This window comes from Microcebus murinus, chromosome 1 (genome assembly GCF_040939455.1).
Source record: "Microcebus murinus isolate Inina chromosome 1, M.murinus_Inina_mat1.0, whole genome shotgun sequence".
Lineage (NCBI taxonomy): Eukaryota > Metazoa > Chordata > Mammalia > Primates > Cheirogaleidae > Microcebus > Microcebus murinus.
In genome coordinates this window covers 137,715,623-137,735,375 of record NC_134104.1, presented here as the reverse complement: position 1 = coordinate 137,735,375, position 19,753 = coordinate 137,715,623, and the positions used below count along the sequence as shown (strand labels likewise).

Sequence of the window (19,753 nt, the reverse complement as noted above, 5' to 3'; positions counted from 1 at the left end):
TCACAACTGATTGTGGTGGTCCTGCATGACTTAATGGATATTTATTTCCTAAGAGAAAGTGACCAAAACTAAAGTATGTCAGGATTCCTCTTCCAACAATGACATTGGGAAATAACAATCTTTTGAAACCCAACAGGGCAAAATTATTCTGTTAGAACTGATGTTCCCTTTCATATCCCCACTTGAATGGAAAGTTGCTGCTTGTTATTACCACAACTATAATGAATAAATGTATAAATGAATGAATGAATGAATGAATGAGTAAAAGGAAAGCCATATTGGCCGGGGAAAATTTGGTCAATACATTAATATGGTTGGGGGGGGTGGTAACATGTTAATTTATTTGCTTCAATAAACCAAATATTGATTTTCAGTTTATAGTCAGAAACCAAAATGAACCCCCCTTCATCACTCCCTGGGGAAATGTGTTCTGCAAAAGACTAATGGTAGTACTGGCCCTAATTCTTTAGCCCTCCCTGTGTCCTTGGCCTTTGCTATGTAATTTTGTGCAGCTCTCTCACTTTGACTCTTGGTCTCACCGCATGTAAATTGCTTTGGCCAATGGGATGTTAGTAGTACATGAGACATAAGCAGAAGCTTGAAATGGGTTTAAGTGTTGAGGTTTGCCTCTTTTGCTCTTCTGTGTGGCTATGTGAACATGCCTCAGGCTACTTTGCTGGAGGATAAGATGAAAATGGAGATGAGCCATCCCTTTAATCCCAGCCAAGTCTGTACTAGATCATGCCATGGCCAGCCACTACCTAGACACGTGAGTGAGCAATCCAAGATCAGCAACAGTGCAGAGCTAACCTGCAGTTGACCACAGAAAAATGTATAAGCTCAGGTGATATAAGTCAAGTCTAAGCATGTAAATGTGTGAACTGAAGAAATCTTTATTGTTTCATGCCACTAAGATTTTGTAATTGATATGTGGCATTATTGTCTTAATAGATCATTGACACACTTTTCCCCAACATCCATTCTTCCTCATTCCCATCTCCAGCTAGATTATTTGCATCTGGATAAAGCTAAATATTATTAGGGAATTCATGAGAATCCATAATTGTTTCCAAAATCAATAGTGGAAAAAGAATACAGACAAACAGGTATCTACAAATAAATATTTGGAAATCATTTGGCTCTATGGGGCAGAAATATTTCATCTAATTCTCTTAGTTTACTCTTTAGTAGCAGATCTCTGTTCACCAGTACTGGAGGAAATGGATCAAAGAGACAGGGGTCACCATTGATCAAGAGAAATGAAAAATAAAATGTCATTTTTGCCCTATACAGAACACACAGCTCTGTATATAAAGAGCACTCAATAAATGTCATTGCCTCACTGAACACAAGTGTTTTTCAGCTGACTGCTCCGAGGAGCCTCTGACTTTGGTAACTTTGGGGAAGCCACAAAATCACAGAAGAGAAGGACTGCTTCATGGAATATCTACAGAAAGTTGCTCCCTTTATGTAAGAAGTAGTGTCAATTCTTACTCCAGAAGAAAAACCTAAAGGTTAAATGCAATCACTGATTCCCAATATTCTATGAGTAAGAAAATTTTCTGTGATATTTCAGTACTATGTATTTATATAATATGTAAAAATCATTTTTCTCTATAAAGTATTTTATCTCCTGCTGCTTTGAAGATTCATGATACATTTATCCATTAAAATGGGGTGACCATGGAAACATGTCAGTTCATCACTGGCAGTAAGTAGTACAGACTTCTCACAAAAGCTTAACAAATCTAGAAGAACCTTACATTTCCTGCTATAAACAAATTGGTTCTAATTTCCTGTGAGGAGGGGTATCAGCCTTATATGCCTGTGTTAGGTAAAAGATTTTCCTAGCAACTAAGTACATATACACATACACACACACATACACATAAGTTTTCCTGGTTTTGTTTTTTAAGAGATTTAGTGAGTCAACTGACATACAACAAACTGCACATATCATACTATACAATCTGTAATTGTTGGCATATATATGTACCCATGTGATCATCACTGCTGTCAAGATAATGAACAAATCATCACCTCTACAAGTCAGAAGCTTCTTTCTACTCAAATATAGTCTTCTTGTTTAACCAAGGATCATCATCCAAGGAAAGAAATTTTTTTTCAGTGTTTTGTGCTAATTGATTCAAATTTATCAAGCACTTCCACTTTACATAGATCATTGCCCTTAATCCTCACTACAACTCTGGGAGGCAATTAATATTTCCCCCTATTTTACAAGTGAGGGAGATGAGATTCAGAATGGGGAAGTGGCTCTCTCCAGGTCACAGACCTGGGATATAAACCCAGATAGCAGTTAAGCCACTAAGTACAACTGTGCCCATTCTCAATTAGAATGATTTGCTAAGCATCGTCCTCAAGGAAGAAAATGTTTTGTCATACCTCTATGCACTGTGTCCAAATAGCTGGGATTTGATCACACATGAGAACTTTCATTTATGTCCAGAGCTATATTTGCATGTCCTACCATACATGTCTAAAGGATCATTAGTGATCCGATATGTCCTGGGAAAGAATGAATATCCTCTTGGATATCTAATTTATAGATGGGGAACATGTTGCCACTCCCTTCCTCAATCCCGATTCTAGTTTTCTCTTAAAATCAGAAAGCTTCTGTTATGAAGCTTATGTCATATTTGTATTTAAAAAGGAAACAACTTGCTTATTTTGTTCCTAGCATCCTTACTGATTGTTTCCAGAGTTTTATTCTGTCTTGTGGCTGCAACAACACACTGACCAGTGGCTACAGCAAACCCTGGGTTCCTTTTCCAAGTTGTAAATGGTAATTTATCTTTAAATCATTAAATTCTACCTTTTATACTTCTTGAATAATGGCTTGTATGAGCCATACTTTCTACTCTCTAAAGGAGGGTTATCTTTAGAGTCCTCTAATAATGATTCTTCTAAGGCACATAGGATAGTCTCTGGTTCTAACAGTGACTTCACTTTAGGTAGTTCATGTTTCTATGGGCTTTAACAGTCTGCAGTCCCCAATCCCTGGTCCCTGGACCATTATTGGTCAGTGGCCCGTTAGGGACCAGGCCACAGAGCCCCCCTCCCATCCCCACTACCTTCCGTGGAAAACTTGTCTTCCATGAAACTTAGGAAGGGAGGGATCTGCACAGCAGGAGGTGAGTGGCAGGCAAGTAAGTGTAATCTGTATTTACAGCTGCTCACGGTCACTTGTGTCACTGCTTGAGCTACTCCTCCCTCAGCCCTGGTCCCTTGAAAAATTGTCTTCCTTGAAACCCGTCCCGGTGCCAAAAGGGGGCACTACTGCTGTGTTTAACACATCCATTGGGTGCATTTAATTGTCAGTGGATACCACCAGTCTGCTTCCTGGGTTTGAAGTCTGGCTTCCTGACTAGCTACAAGATACCAGGCAAGTTTTTTATTGTTTGTTTCTTTTTAAACATTTTTGTGCCTCATTATTCTCATGTATAAGATAGGGATAATAATATTAAATATTTGATGGAGCTATTGCAAAGATGACATAAATTAATGCATATAAAGGGCTTAAAAGAGTGCATTGTACATGAATAAATACTAAATCCATTTTAGCTGCAACAATTATCATTGGCAACTCTTTTAGCCACTTTCCAGTCATCAGCGAGGAAACCTGATCACTTGTAGTGTCAGAGCATTCAGAGTGGCTTCATTTTCAGCAGCTCTGTTCCATTTTAACTCCATGGAGATTTCATCAGCAGAACCTGCAACTATACTCCAAGAAAAGTAAAAAGAAGATGTGTTCATGAAGACGATTTGTGTTTTTGAAAAGGTTCTTATTTAACTATAGCTTGTCATTGGGGATATCTGGCCACTAGAGCGCTAGGTCTCTGTTCTCAGTCATTACCAGAATTTGGCTTCCATTGTCTCCTGAGTATGATGTAAGTCATGTTCCTCTTATTTATGTTAATCCACGGTTGCCTACAATGAACCCTTTCTGTTCTTTTTTCCATTTCTTATTATTATTACTATTATTTTTTTAGAGATGGGGTCTTGATATGTTGGGCCTCAAACTCCTGGGTTCCAGTGATCCTTCCATCTCAGCCTCCTCAGTTGCTAGATCTAGAGATATGCACCACCATGTGTGGTTGATTTTTTTAATTTATTTTTTGTAGAAATGGATTCTCACTATGTTGCCCAGGCAGGGCTTGAACTCTTGACCTCAAGTGATCCTTCCACCTCAGCCTCCCAGTGTTGGGATTACAGAATTGAGCCTGGCCTTGTCCATCTTTTTTTAATGACACATTTGGAAATTCACTTCTCTCTCTTTTTTTTTTTCTTCTTAATGCATTTGGTAAAACATTTTGGCACTATCTGTATTCTCATTACAATTATCTTAAAATTAATAGAGTAACATCAGATGTTTCAACTTAGCAATGTCAATAAATATAAATAAGTCATTATCAGTATCAATAGCCTAACACCTTATGAAGATCCTCAAATATCAGGTAGGCTAAAATTTAAGATTATTAAGAAAGTGTAAAATTTACAAAGACAATTCACAAAGACATCTTGGTTGAAAGCTAAGAAAGTCTCACCTCATGACTTTTTAGATTTCTTTTAGTGTTAAAAATACTACTTTGAAAGTTCTCTTTTTAATACTGGAAAACTTCAAGGTAGGTTTAAAATGCAGAATCTCATAGTCTCTATATATTTGATCCTTGGCAAGCTAGAATATATTAATAGTTATTTGGCAATATTTTTTTCAGGGATTCTTCAACTAAATTTTTTTATACCCAGGAGTTCCAGGTTACAGTTAGTAATGATTACACCATTGCACTTGAGGCTGGGTGACAGAGCAAGACCCTGTTTCAAAACAAACAAAAAAAAAAGATGGATGTATATCCATAATATTATCCTTGAATTCTAGGAGTCTAATTCTGATATTCTCTTTTGGGAATATCAGAGTGGCAAGGAAAACATTAGCAAATTAGGTGAATTAAAATTCTTACAATCTTCCAGTTATTAGGTGATTCCTAAATACCTATGAGATAAAATACAAATTCCTTGATTAGTAGATGAGGATTTGTCAACTTAGTCATATCTTTATCAGTATCCTTCTACTCCTGAATGGTTTAGAGTCTCCTCACTTCTAAATGCAGTTCCTCCAACCACCTACACGCCCCCATGCCCCCCGCCCCTCATACACACCCTCTGTCTGGTAAACTATTAATGCAAGGAAGCCCTCTTTGACTCTATTCTAGCTCATCACAGAGTGAAATTATCTAGTGCTTACTCAGCAGGTTTTCATAGTTTGAATGTTGTTTGTGTTAGATAAGTCCTTTGATATGAACAATTAATTTCCAAGGCTTGGGGATAGAAAGTTATCATAGTGGAGGCTGGGGTGAAGTTTGGAGTGTATGTGTTTATGTGCATATCGTTAACAGCATTTTGCACTTAGGTAAAGATAATACATGAAGTGATCCTACTCATAGCAAGGTCAATGGACCAACAGCAAAGGTGTCACCACCTGTGAGCTTGTTAGAAATGAAGAATGTTGGGCCCCTCCCCAGACCAACTGAATCAACATTTATATTTCAACCAGATACTCAGGTGATTTGTGTGCTTCTCAAACTAAGCTTGAGAAGGACTGTTTTGGTTATGACTGGCTTTTAACTGAAGGAGGAATACATCTTAGATGTTAAACATGAAATCCTCTGAATAATGAGACAATTTCAGTAGCACAGAAATATTATATTGCCTACAATTTCCTTATTGCAGGATTATGGTGCCAATTAATTTTGTTTAGTCTCTTTTAACAGTAGATAAAATAGAGACTAAATGAAGAAGAGGCCTTTGTGGAAGTGAGATGCTGTTATAAGCCACAGATTGTAATATGCTAGAAGATGTTATGGTCTATCATGCAAATGGGGAGTATTTAAAATATAATTATAACAATGCACGGCAATAAAGTTGCACAGTAATTATGAAGGAGTAATTACTGCTTGCCTCTTTAGTGGAGTATTTCTTGCCTTCCAAAGTTCGTGTTAAACATGAAACATCCAATGCATAAACTGATACGATGATATAATGGCTTACAGGATTTGCTGTTTTAAGCAAACCAAACATCGACAAAAACTTTGTTTAGCAAAATTAATTTATTTTGGTATTCTATTAAAAATGTAAAATATCTGAAGTGTGATAAGTCACTAAGAATGCTCTCTAACATCATATCGATGAGTAGATATTAGCATCTAATATATTTCAATAGCGGAACTCCTGATTTCCCTTGGGGAATTTGAACTTTTTTGATTTTTAGAATTAAATTTATTTAAATTCTTACAGTATTAGTATTAGATTGTGGTAATGGTTTTTAAATATGTCTTTATTACCATAGTTACTAGTCTGGTGGTCTAAACATTAAATTTAAAAGTTCCTTGCCTCAGATAGATTATAAATCTTTCTTCAGAAACAAAATAGAAGTCAGGTGTGAGGAGCTGGGTGGAAAGATAAGCTAATGACAAGAGAAGCAGTTTATTGGAAGTGAATTTATAAAGCCTTAGCATGATGGAGGAATGAGACAAGGAATTTAACAGAAGAATTTCAAGAATTATAAGATAAAATGTGATAAACTTCTAACTCAGGAATTCCTTTTTCTAAAAGTATTGTGTGGATTTGGATTAGTTTTCAACTAAAAAAGAAACCCAGACTATCCCTGTGATATCCTGGGTGGCTCACACATTAAAAAGTTGTTCATACTAATGGGATGAAGAAAATGATATGAATCGAAGGATAATAATAAAATTCAGAAGTATTTTTAATATAGTCATTCTTTGTTTTTGTAAACTCAAATCTATTCAGTATCTGATATATACTAGTACCACCCTGGACTTTGCAAAGTGGTCGCAATCTAGAGGGAGAGAAAGCCAAGTAAAAGGACAACTTGAATAGATTGTGATGGCTGCTTTAACAGAAATGTGTGTGTATATATATATATATATATAGTTATATATAACTATATATATATATAGTTATATATATATATATATATATATATATATATATATATATATATAGGCATTTGGAGAGTATAGAATGATGTCAACCTCCAGCATTACAGTCATAAAATATTCTTGAGCTTAGAAATCACATGTAATATCACACAGAGTTTTGAAACTTAACAGTTCACATGTATGTCCCCCATCCCCACCCCATGCCAACTACCAAATCACGAACAAGCACATGGAGGACTAATCAACTCTTACTTAGTCAGGATAAAACTAGGTTTTCATCACATGGTTGTTGAGTGAAACCACAAATTTATGAGACAGATGCAATAATAAGATTTAGTTGAAATGCTTTTAGGACATCGGGGGCCCATCTAGACCTGAAGTTAAGAGTTGACAGCCTTACAGCAGTGAATTAGAACTCTTGTCAATACTTGCTCCAATACTACACAATCCTTATGTTTCCTGCTGTTTTCTATCTGACCAGCATCCCTCTTTTCCTTTGAGAAGTAGACTGAAGTAGTTTGTATTCATTTGTTGCTAAGAACATAATTATGTAAAAATGCTAGAAATAAGTCTATTTGAAGTTAACCGTATGCTAGAACTCATGCCTTTATTTTTCTTTAGTCTAAAATACTGTTTTTTTTGTTATATCTCTGAAGGTTTTGCAGACAAAGACCTCTGCAAATGTTTTGTTCAAAAATGTTCATTTTTCTTTCCCACATATGCTGTATACATGGTACATTATAGACTTCTTATGCATGTAAGTGTGTGTACATGTGTATTTATAGATGTACAGCAGACAAGCTCCAAATTTAAACCACAGTTTACATGGCAAACATTACTTGAAGGTTACAACATAAAATTATTATATTTTGAAGTTAGAAAACTTTTGCATATGGCAAAGGGGGCTAGTTGGTTCCATTTTCTTTTAACTCTTGGCATCCTGTTTAGCATTTAAGTATGGTTTGCATTTGTGTAGTTCTTAGTTGTAATAAAATTCTCTTCTGGAACGCATATAGACCCTGTTTATCATATAATCATAAAATTTATCTAATTCAAACTCTTTAGTCAATAAGGAAAATAAAAATAAAAGTTCAATGACTTGCCAGCTCATATGTGGTAGTTGTTGGCAAAGTTACAAGCCGAACCATATTCTTTTGATTTCTAAGTTAACACTCTATCCAACTGCTTATTTTCTTCCTTCTTTACCAACAGAAGTAAAAGGAAATGAACTTTAAGCAGTTCTTGTCATTGATTTCACCATTTTGGAATGGGGCAAGAAGATTAAATATTCGTTAAAATATGATTACAGTGGTTCTCTGACCACAGGGTAGAATTAGAACTGAAAACTAAGCAATCAATGAGATCGCCTAAGATGATTTATGATGTCCCCCTAATAATGGTTTGTTTTAACAGAATAAACAAATCACATGGGTTATATTTATAAGTGTCAGACACATGTTCACCCCTATCATTTAGGCCAAAATTGGCAAAGGAACATAAACCCAAAAAGCGGAAATAAATAAAAAGTTAATAGCCCACTTCAAAAAAAAGTAATTTGCCTGCACATTTCTAATTTTATCCATCGGTAATGTATTACTGCATATATTTAGTTTAACTTATAATTCTCTACATTGTGAAATAGCCTTACAAGAAGGAAAATGCCCTCACAGTGATGATAAAAGCAGAGAACAGCTGTTTGCCTAGAAATGGTGCAGAATAACAAATGATAGCATGGCCTAAATAATAATCTCAAGATCACCTCTCCATTTTAAGAATTAAACCACCATCAATTTTTTTTTTAACAAAAATTGTAATAGTTCTCTGATAATTATTTTTCTTGAAAGAAGAAACCATGTCTCATAAGGAGAATAACACAATGCTATTGTTTCAGATAGAGAACGTTAATGTTTCAGGTTAATGGGACACAAAGTATTTGCTGACAGTCAAATTTGGTTCAGTTTAAGGGGAAAATAATGGAAACATTATGGGTCCTGAATAAAGACAATGTTTTGACACCAAGAAATTGGAAAGAACCAGCATATCCAAGAAGCATAAATTGTCTTACTTAACTGTAGACTAGGAAACTTCATGTGGTGGGAAAGCAAAGCATCAAGGAAAAAGTAGTCTTTAAAATTAGGAAAATTGTATTTATTGACCAAGATGAACCATCTCTGATTCCATCTCATTCCTTTCTCCTCCTTGTTTTTATGGCTGCATTCTTGCTTCTGGTAGAGTTCTTTGCCCATCATATTTCATGTTTATAGATTACTATATATTGTATATAAGATGGCATTTTTATTAAAAAGAGGTACAAAAGAAAAATATAGCTATAATATTACAGGGTAGATACCCCTTTGATACTAAAAATGAATAAATACATAAGTGGAAGGAGCACATGTATAAAGTTGGTAAACTGAAACTATACAAAAGATAAAAATAAAAAGTAAAAGACCTCTTTGTAACCCCTCTCCTTTTATTATGATTCCTTCCAGAAAAATGTTTAATTATATATCTTCTAATTCATCTATCTAGTTCCTCTTTTTTGTTAGTTCCAAAGAGGGCAATATTGCTTAGTATATTGGGTTTGTTTATTTGTTTACTTTAATTATACATGGAGAGCTTCCCATATTAGCACATATTATCCGTTTTAAATGTTGCTCAGTATTGTAGCATAATTAGGATGTACCATAATTTATAAATGTTCATCAATAGGGGATGAGCTAAACCTCATTCAACTTCCATGATGCATTTCCATGTTCTTCTCCACTACTATGAGAATTTTATTTGATTGCAGTCAGGAGCTAGGACCTATTCTTCACCTTTGCCTAACATCTACCTCAGTGGTCTTGCAAAGTGGCAGAGGATAATACATATTTCATTATCTGTTTGATCAAAGTATTAAATAAATGTACACAGATAGATAAAAGTACTTCCTAATATCACTTCTACAATGAATTCTTAAGTAGTTGGAGAGTAGGGGCAAAAATCTTTTTTATTTTTCTTTTAAGAGCATAGAGCCCCAAAATTACTATGTATAAATACAACTAGCCAGGCTCCTGGTAAAATAAAAAAATAAATAAATAAATAAGAAAGAATTCCAAGTTCAAATCCCAGGTGTAACTCTAATTTCATGTGGATCTCATTTTAACTGCCTTAGGAAAAAACAAATGGAGGGAGGAATCTTATAATGAAAAACAACAGGATTCTTTCTAGTACAGTATCTACTTAACGATCTTCGACCAAGGAAGCACCCCCAATCTAAACTCAAACTCAGGTCGAGAAAACATATCTCAATTTCCCTCCTGCTGTTCCTAAGCATATATTTCCTGTGCTAGAGGCTGAAAGAATTCCCTGGATGCAGTGAACTGAGTTAGTAGAAATAAATACAATTCCAGTTTCAAAGTGAAAGCTATATATTACAACATAGCTATGAGTTAACAAGGCTAGAGGCATCAGCTAGGAGAACCTCACCTTCAGTAGGTGAAGGATTTGCAGGGGCAATGACTTGAGACTGAATTTTTTCTAGTTCAAGAGTCAAAGTACTGAAATTGTGACAATTTGAAGAGTGCTCACATGTAACTGAATCACTTACTAATCAACACAATCTAAATTTAACCCAAGTCCTAGAAACTGAGTTTTTCAAAGAGGTATTAAAGCCCATTTGGTGCTGTAAACATCTATGGATAAATCAATCTAAGGAATCATAAAATACATATTAATAAATAAATATATTGGCAGCCTCACCCACAAATAAGTTTAGTGTAAAACCAATGCATACGAATGGCTCTGAAATACAATTCTGTCTGTTTTTGCTATAGAAACAAAGGGATAAAGTAGCTTTAGGGCTAGACTACCCCAGGGAAAGGCTGAGTGACTGTCCAGAAATCCATTTTTTCTTAGATAGGTGCCAAATTCTTCCACTGGAAATGAGCATTACAGGTATTTTATATGGATTCCAATTGTCTATAGATCTTTCTAAAATGTAAGTTTTATGTTAATCCCTCACATGTTCACCTATGGGATAAAGTCCAAACTCTTTAATGAAAGAGGACATCCAACATCATGACTGAAATATGTGCATCTCTATTTCTGACTTATAGAACTTCTCAAAAACTGTTGAGACCGTCTACACTTTCCCAGATTTACTTACACTGCTCCTTCTATCAGGACTGGCTTCCCTCTTTTCCCACTTAATCACTTTCATAGAATCTTTTCTGACCTCTTTTCCCATTCCCTAAATTCTTTTTAAAAAGTACTTATTATTAATTAATGTTTAATACACTGATTCAATTTTTTTATTCACCTTTTCCTGAAATTCATTCAAAATTCATTGAGACATGGTACAACATATCAGGTCTTGTACTACCTATGAAAGACTAAGCAGTGAATAAAATGGACACAGTTCTAGTCCTTAAAGAATATTCTTTTCAATAGCAAAGCAGACATTAAATTTTGTTTTAGAATTATAAGTCAATTCTAATTTCTTCCTTTTCGTGTCTAGCATGTAGACATTTAATTTGGCATCTGTAAAACACCTCAGCTCACTCATTTGTTTATATGCCTTTTTCTACAATTTAAATGTCTCTTGAGGCTAGGATCCTTGAATTATTCATCGGTGCATTCCCCAAGTACAATGTACTTCCTAGAATGTAGTAGAATATATACACATGCACGCACACATGCACATACAAATTTTAGCAAGCTTACTTATTCCCCCCCCCATCCGGGGCAGAAGACACCTAGAAAACCGTCCTATGGCTTGACAACAGCAAAGCACCCACTCTGCTGAATAAGTCAAGATAGTACTTAATTCAGTCAGACAATGGATCTACCTGTCAGGTTTTTAAAACACCTCTGCATAAACAGGGTCTGTAAATTTCTTAATAATACATTTCATATTTAATAAAGTCTATCAGAAAGTCTTCCTTATCTACAGTAGGCACTGTAAATCTTTCTTGTATTATCTGAAGATCATCGCAAATTTGGTAAGTTACATGCTGGACATATTCTAAATACAGTAATTACAGTTTGGCAATATGTAATTGAAATCAAAATAGTAAAAATTTCATATTAAACACAGCATGCGTTTCTTGGGCATATGAAAATTAGATACAAAATGTGTAGAAGCAGTCACACTTAACCTTCTTGGAATCTGTAAAAGTTTTCCTTGAAGGAAAAAGTCATTTGAAACAGTTCTCACAAACTAAGGGTAGTTGAGGGTATGATACATATGATCTTTTTGCTGATAATGCATTTTATTTCCACATTTCAGTTTTACCATAGTAAACACTTGGACCAGACACTTAAAATTTCTGGAACCTATTTATAAATTGGGGCTGCCCCCCAACTCACAGAATTATATGACTTTACATTGAGCACTTAACGCCAAACCTGGTACATTGTAGCATGGAGTAAATATTTGTTGAATGAATGAAAGGCTAGGAGTAATTTGGGCTATTATGTAAGGTAGCAGGGTAAAAACTTTTATAAACCATGGAAGCACACAAAACAACTGTTAGGTATTATTAATATCGTTGGGGTACATATAAAAAGAATTACTTTTAGGGCCATGTTCCTGGAACTATTCCTCTCATTTTATTCTCACCATAGGAATAGTACAGTCAATTGAAAATAGACCTAAAACTCTGTAGACATCACAGTGATGCCTTTCGGAATTGATGAGAGTTCAAAGGGTCTATTTTAGACTATAAAACTTAAAGTGGTAAGAAAGAGAGCTTTCTTTTTATTTGGATTATGATCTGTTTTACCAGGGTTGACTGTGTGAAAGGACCTAAATATGCTACATTACTATAAAACACTCTGCTTTGTTTCACTCTTGTAGGCAAAGCCCATGAGAGACACCGTCAAATGTGCCAGGTAACATAAAGGGCAAAGTACAACCATTCTTTACTGTTTTTTTTTTTTTTTTTTTTTTTTTTCCATTTTGGATGCTCTCAAAGAAAGTTAGCTAACAATGGAGCCAACATCTGTCTTCCTTTCTCTGTGACCATGAAATGAAATGATCCTTCTGCCAGAAGCAGAGGTGGTGAACTGCTCCTATTTTAGTATTGGGCATATCACATTGTAATTTTATTTGGCCAATACCCTGAGACCTTCAGAGGAGTGGCGTCTTCTGAAGGTGGCTCATATCTAGAATCAATCACCTGGTTCCTGACATGAGAAGTGGGTTCTGAAGAAATTGGTTTTACATGGTCAGGAGAGAGAACCCCCTGCCTTTTTTCAAAATATAATGGGAACAGATACATCAGAATGTGCTCCTGCTTGATATATACAAAATGGTGAGAAGTAAATTGCAATTTAAGATCTAACATGAATTGTAAATTCTAACAACAGATGAACTTTTTGTAAGGCAAATTAAATAGTAACCGATTTTGAAGCTTCTTTTGTGTTTGATATCGTGCTAGATGCTTTAATGCACTCACATTTATTTCTAAGAACAACTGTTTTTGAATTGGAACCCATTCTGAGATGAAAAACTAAAAGTCAGAGAGTTTAAGTGAATTGAGTAAGTATACACAGCTGATAAGTGTCAGAACTAGGATTTAATTCTAGGTCTTAGACAGTCAATAGTTCATCCCCTACTGCTTTCTATATCAAATAATCCTTCTTACTTACCACGATGTTGAATGATTTCATGTTTTCTCAAAAGTAACAGAAGAACTTTCATTTATTCAACAAATATTTATTGAGCAATTATTATGTTCCAGACATTTGTCTAGATCCCACAGAAGTAGACTAATGAACACTGTCGTCGTGGTGATTATATTGTAGTAAGGAGAGATAGCCAAAAGACAAGTAACTGTATAAATAATACTTCAAACAATTGTGAAGCCCTGAAAAAAATAGTCAGGGTACTATAAAGCATAGGGAGTGACAGAGGAGGAGGTAATATTTTAGATCCAGTAGTCGGGAAAGATCTAAATGAAAGAACAAAACAAACTTTGGAGATGAGAGAAAGGAAAGTATTCCAGACCAAGGGACAGAAGTGTGGGACCTAAATGAAGAAGGAGGAGGTTGTGGGAGAGGAGATCAGAGGATTAGGGTTAGGGTTAGGGTTTCGTGTGAGAATAAAAGGGACCTCTGGAGGCTAGGTAGGGTGCCTAAGGAGAAAGGTGCAACTCAAGGTTTGAGAACCAAACCTCAAGGTCTCTTGGTCCCTAATTAAGTAGAGATACTTTCATTATCAAACCTAAGAATTTGGGTTTATGTGTTTGCAAAAATAACAAATCCCTAAGCATTTTCCTATGTAAGTGATGATGTTGAAAGAGAGACTATCTAACCTTTCCTCATTCTCAGGGTCAATGAAAGTCATCCTTAGTCCTGTGGCTCCCAATTCCCCAGTGGCAATGGGGAACCAGATAGAAATTTCCTTCAGTTACACCCAAAGGAGTCCAGAAAGGTAGTGATAGTATAATTTCCAAGGAGCCAGAGATTCAGTGGAATAGAGGATGACAGTAGAAAAATAAAGAGATTCCTTTGTGGGCATTCAATCTTGTACCTTCAGTGAATATTAACCAAGTGGATAGAATATTTTATTTGTGAATGATTATGTAACCTAAATAAATATTGCCTGCTTCATGGTCCAACTTCAGCATGGAGTCAAGTGTAAGGAGAAACAATTAAGGAACATTAAAAAGCCATTCAATCTACCCTAATAATTTAAAGAAACAAGCAAAAAATACCAAGGAGATCCCATTAATAAGCCCTTTTTCTGTGTCTTTTTCACTTTCTCTGCATATCACATCTGCCCCAGGATTGCTACTCAGTCTTCACAGAATCCTGTCTTTCTACTCTCATTCCCTGTCCATTAGGACCCAGTCTAATTTCTTGCTAGTAGCTTTCCAAAAGGAAATGTTGCTAGCCTGTCTGAGCTCCTTCCAAATTTGCACCTCTTTCTACCTATCATCTTTATCAAAAGTGCAAAGGCAGGGAGCTATAAACTATTCTTTGGAAAGCAGAGGATGAATACGGATGCAAATATGCAGACATTCATAATTTTCTCCAAAACAAAATTTGTATGTTTACTGATTATTCCTCCAGTGTCTGGGTTGCTGCTTCTAAATCTTTACATGATATGGAATCAAGGAATTTTCTATTACGTAAGATTCATTCTCATTGAGCATTGTTATGACAATGGTCATCAAAACGGAAATGCACTGTAGAATGCTAAGAGAATTTGCAACATTACCTGATTAACCTAAATACTGTAGTTGACAAAATAGTCCTTTAGCTGACCTGTTTTTATATGTGGCATCCATGCACATAAACGCACCCATACACATATTCCTTTGGTGGAGGGGGTAGAGGCAATTCTAGGAGTTGTATATGCGTGCAAAAGAATTTTCAAAAAAGGACTAAGTTTGAGTGTAATTCTCACATTATCTGTTTAGATCTATATTGTTAGACAAAAGAGTATCAAGGTCTCTAAGAGGCTGCAAATACATTAACAAACAAAATATCTTTTGTGATTTTCTGATCAAATAAAGTGATTCCAAATATATTCCAAGGAGTAATTCTAGCACCCACAATGTGAAATTGAACAAATGTCCTAGAATTGTAGCATTTTTCCCTTTCTCTCTACTTAGATTTTAGTTTGTCCCCAGATATTTTTGAGCCTGACTTATTAATTACACAAAAGCCTCTTAAAAGTTGAAAAACAAAACAAAACAAAAAACAAGCCTGCTCAATCATCCCTTGCATTCTTGGCTTATTTATTTTTTAAAAATAATTTCTATTTATAGAAACTTTCAAATGCATGTGGAAGGAGAGAGAATAATATAATGAATCTCCAAATTCCCAACAACTAGTGCCAGCAAGTATTTATAGTGTGTCTATGTTGTTTGATCTAACATTCCTCCCCCTTTATTGGGTGCAGTATTATAAAGCAATTCGCAGAATATGTGAAGATTTAAAAACAAAGATTCTAGATTATTTTTAACCCCCTGGACTTCTCAGTTGGATTTTCCAAGTTCAAGAGTTGCTCTGAGACCTATAGTTATCCCTGGACAAAGTCTAAAGCATATTATAACGATGCACATAAGCTTTAAATAAAAGAAAAGACAAAATAGAAACCTCTGCACTGCCATTAAATATGAATTATAGCAGAGTAAGGCAGCACTAGAACAATGCTAAATGGCATAGTTCATACAACACAAGCATATGTGGAAAAGTGACTTATGACATATTGGAGAAAGATCCTGTAAATGCATGCATGCCTGGCCGTCCAGGTGCACTGGCTGGCTGCTGTATAGGACCTCACGTAGGCTGTGCCTTTGAAGGAAAGGACTTCTGTGAGCCTTAAATGGCCATCAGCAACTGAGGAACAATACAATTGATTCCTTCATTCAGAGGCTTAGGGGGGCACTAGGAAAACAGTGAATAAAGACTTGGGTCTTTTCTGTATTGAGACAGGTATCCTGGAACTCCACAAAATCTGAAGGGGAAAAACCATATCCCGCTGTGTAGATTCACAGTGTTTTATTTAAAACACAAAGCCAGAGTGGTCCAGATTTATCCCTTTACTGAACTTAACAGAATTACAAGTCTGACTGCTTCGCAAGAAAAAGAATTTTAAATGAGTTACTGATACCTCACTTTGCTAGCGTTATGGCACTGACCTAAGACTTAATATAGAAAATTATAGATCTTGGCCTAGGGTAATTTTAATCTCTGCCCATAATAACAGGCCTTTAGCTGCCAAAGGCAAGGGCTTTGTGTGCTGAAATTGGAACTCTGACCCGGAGTTACAAAGTCATAACTAGCAAGCACAAAGAAAGATTCCCGAACTTGGGAGTTAATATCTTTTTACAGAAGTTACATACAAACAAATGTGCACCAGATTATTTATACACACAATGTGCATCTTGTACATGATTTTATCTTAGACCAGAGAAGAGGACCTCCTGCTCAATATAAACTATTTTATTGGATGTGATTAAAAACATAAAAGGCAAGTTTAATTCATCATTCTAAAGGGCTTCATCCATTTATGTCTCCAAAACAGGCTTTCCCGAGGCTGTGTCATGTAAATATTAATAACTTCCCTGAAATGACAAACATATTTATCCTATGTTACCTTGTTATTGTGTGTGTCATATAACACAGCCTCTTGCATCTTTGACTACTTCCTGGATTGCACATCAGATGGGCACGGATATGGTAGACTACAACAAACTATTTAATTAACTCAAAATTCCAGTTTAATATTTTTATTTCATTAGGGGAAGGAAAAAAAAAACACAACACAGCTTTTCTTTTTTTAAAACAAGGCAGCTATACAAACCTATTTTTAGTAAGAACTACTCTTTCTTCCTGGCTAATCAATTCATGTGGGCCCTGGATGAACTCTCAATTGAAAATAATTTCTTTCTTTTTTTTTTTTTTTTTTGGTTTTTGATTCTCAAGTAAAATTTATTTGCCTGGATTTACACAAGCTTATCTTTGTAAATTCTATCAGGTGTTTTCAGAGAGGACATTTATGAACTTCTAAACTAAGTTATGCTCTAAACTTTCTAGCAACAGAGCACCTAAAAGAAAAGATATTGATTTATCACATTACTGAATTGCATTCATAACAAGCAGTCATCCAAAAAATAGGTACAATCCTAGATTAACATTGCTATATTATTTGAAAGGCCAAAAGATTTGCATATGAATAACAGCCAGTTAAATGTCTAAGAGGCTTCTGAAACATACAGATGCAAAGCCTAACTCTTAATATCCTATAAAAAGCCCATTTTTCTCCCAGTGTTCATCTCAGTACCATCTCCCTGGTTGCTCAAGCCCTAAACCTAGGATTTCTTCTTTCCTCTCAACGCACTTATCTAACTTTTGACTCTACCTTCAAAATATGTCCCAAATATTCCACTTCTGCCCATCTCCCCACCCACCTAATTTGTTCAAAATTACCACCATCTCTTTTCAGAATTCTGCAGTGGCTTCTATTACAAATTTTCTATACATCAGTCAGAGTGATCTTTCTAAAGCAAAAACCAGGTCACATCCCTCTCCTGCTTAAAGACTTTCAATAATTTCATGTCAAATATTGAAAAAAAAAATTAAGCTTTTTTCATAGAGAAAAAGGTCCCTACTTATCTTTATAGTCTTACTTCTAACATTTCTGCCTATTGCTCACATTGCTTTAATTACATTTTAACTAGTTAAGGTGCTCTTGCTTGGATCCTCTGCACTTGGAATTCTCTTCGCCAGGAAGTCTTTCCCCACAAACAACCTTGTGCCACTCTTATCTCTAAAATGATGCTTCTTTGGAAAAGGCATTCCTGACCATACAAAACATAAGCCTTAACCAGTTAGTCTTAACCAAATCCTGTTTTTATATAATCATAGGAACTATTATGATATGAATTACATAGTTCATTTATATTTCTTGGGTTTTGCCTATTTCCCTCTTAGCTGCTCCAAAATTCAAATTCCATGACAGCAAAGACCTCATCTATTTTGTTTATTGCTTATTCACAGCCTCTAGAACACAGTAGACACCTAATAAATACCTGTCTAATGAATGATTAATAATTGTATATATCTATCACAAATAGTCAAATCAATATTTTATTACCTTATACATGTTAATGTGAATCAAGAAATCTCAATACTATTATATTAAAAGCACACATATACAGGCATTTAACTGGTTTTTAACCAACTGGTAGATAAAATGAATAAAAATGCATGGTGACAACAAAATTGCCATCTTTTTAGAGGCTGTACTACATGGCAACGTTTTATGTCATTTAGTTACTATAATAATCTGAGGAGGTGAATCCTGTTTAACAGTGGAAGAAACGGAGATTCACAGAGTTTTAAAACCTTGCCTTAAGTCATAGAGTTAGTGGTGGATTTTTTAGCTATAACCTCTCACTGCCCCTAAAATAATCATGATGATGGCTACAAAGACAATGGCAGTTATTGAGCTATTCTAACCATGTGCTGGGCATCTTGCTAAGCATTTTGAATGTTGTGGAAAGGAACATGCTTATAAATATCCCCATTCCTAGTCTTCCTCTATGTTTTCAAGCCTCCCTGGCATATAAACTAACATGTGTAACAAGTGTTGCTTCTGAGAGAAGCCTTTAGGACCGGTGTGCGCCTTCCATCTCTCACCTCCTGTTGTCATGTTCCTGGAGGCCATGTGTTCTACAGGTGGGGCAACGTCTGCTTTCCACAAGGTTCTGGGTGGCTGTGCATAGCAGAGCCCCCAACAACATACCTTTGTAGTGCGAAGAAGGAATAACACTTTTTAAGTGTTAAACCACTAGGATTTGAGGAATTACTTATTGCCACAATATGATATATCTTATTCAAACCAATTCAGATACAGTACCTCATTTAATTCCTAAAACAATTCGGTGAAGTGCATTATTACCTCCATTTTATGGATTATATAAATAAGTCTTACCGATATTAAACAACTTCCTCAAAATCATATAATTAGTAAATGAATATAAATGCTGGACTATCTGAATCCAAATTCTGAACCTTCCACTGAACACTGTATTCAGTTCCATTAATGAGATTTGTTTCTTTGCAGCAAATAGGTTTAAATTATTTAGTAGTGATATTAGTCGGATTGCTTTAGTCGCATAACCTCCTGGAGAAAGTTTGGATTAAAGAAAAACTAAAAGTCTTATTATCTTAGCAAGAAATATGATCAAATTACACGTTAGTTAATGGTAACATGTCTGTACTCTGTGTTCTCTAACAAATCTTAAATACGATACTCTAATAACTGATTT

General features: G+C 35.2%; 1 protein-coding gene across 7 annotated transcripts in view; it reads right to left on the bottom strand.

Moving 5' to 3' along the window:
- RBMS3 (RNA binding motif single stranded interacting protein 3) overlaps window positions 1-19,753 on the bottom strand; it is a 675,854-nt gene that overhangs the window by 147,215 nt on the left and 508,886 nt on the right. The gene's annotated exons all lie outside the window — the stretch shown is intronic.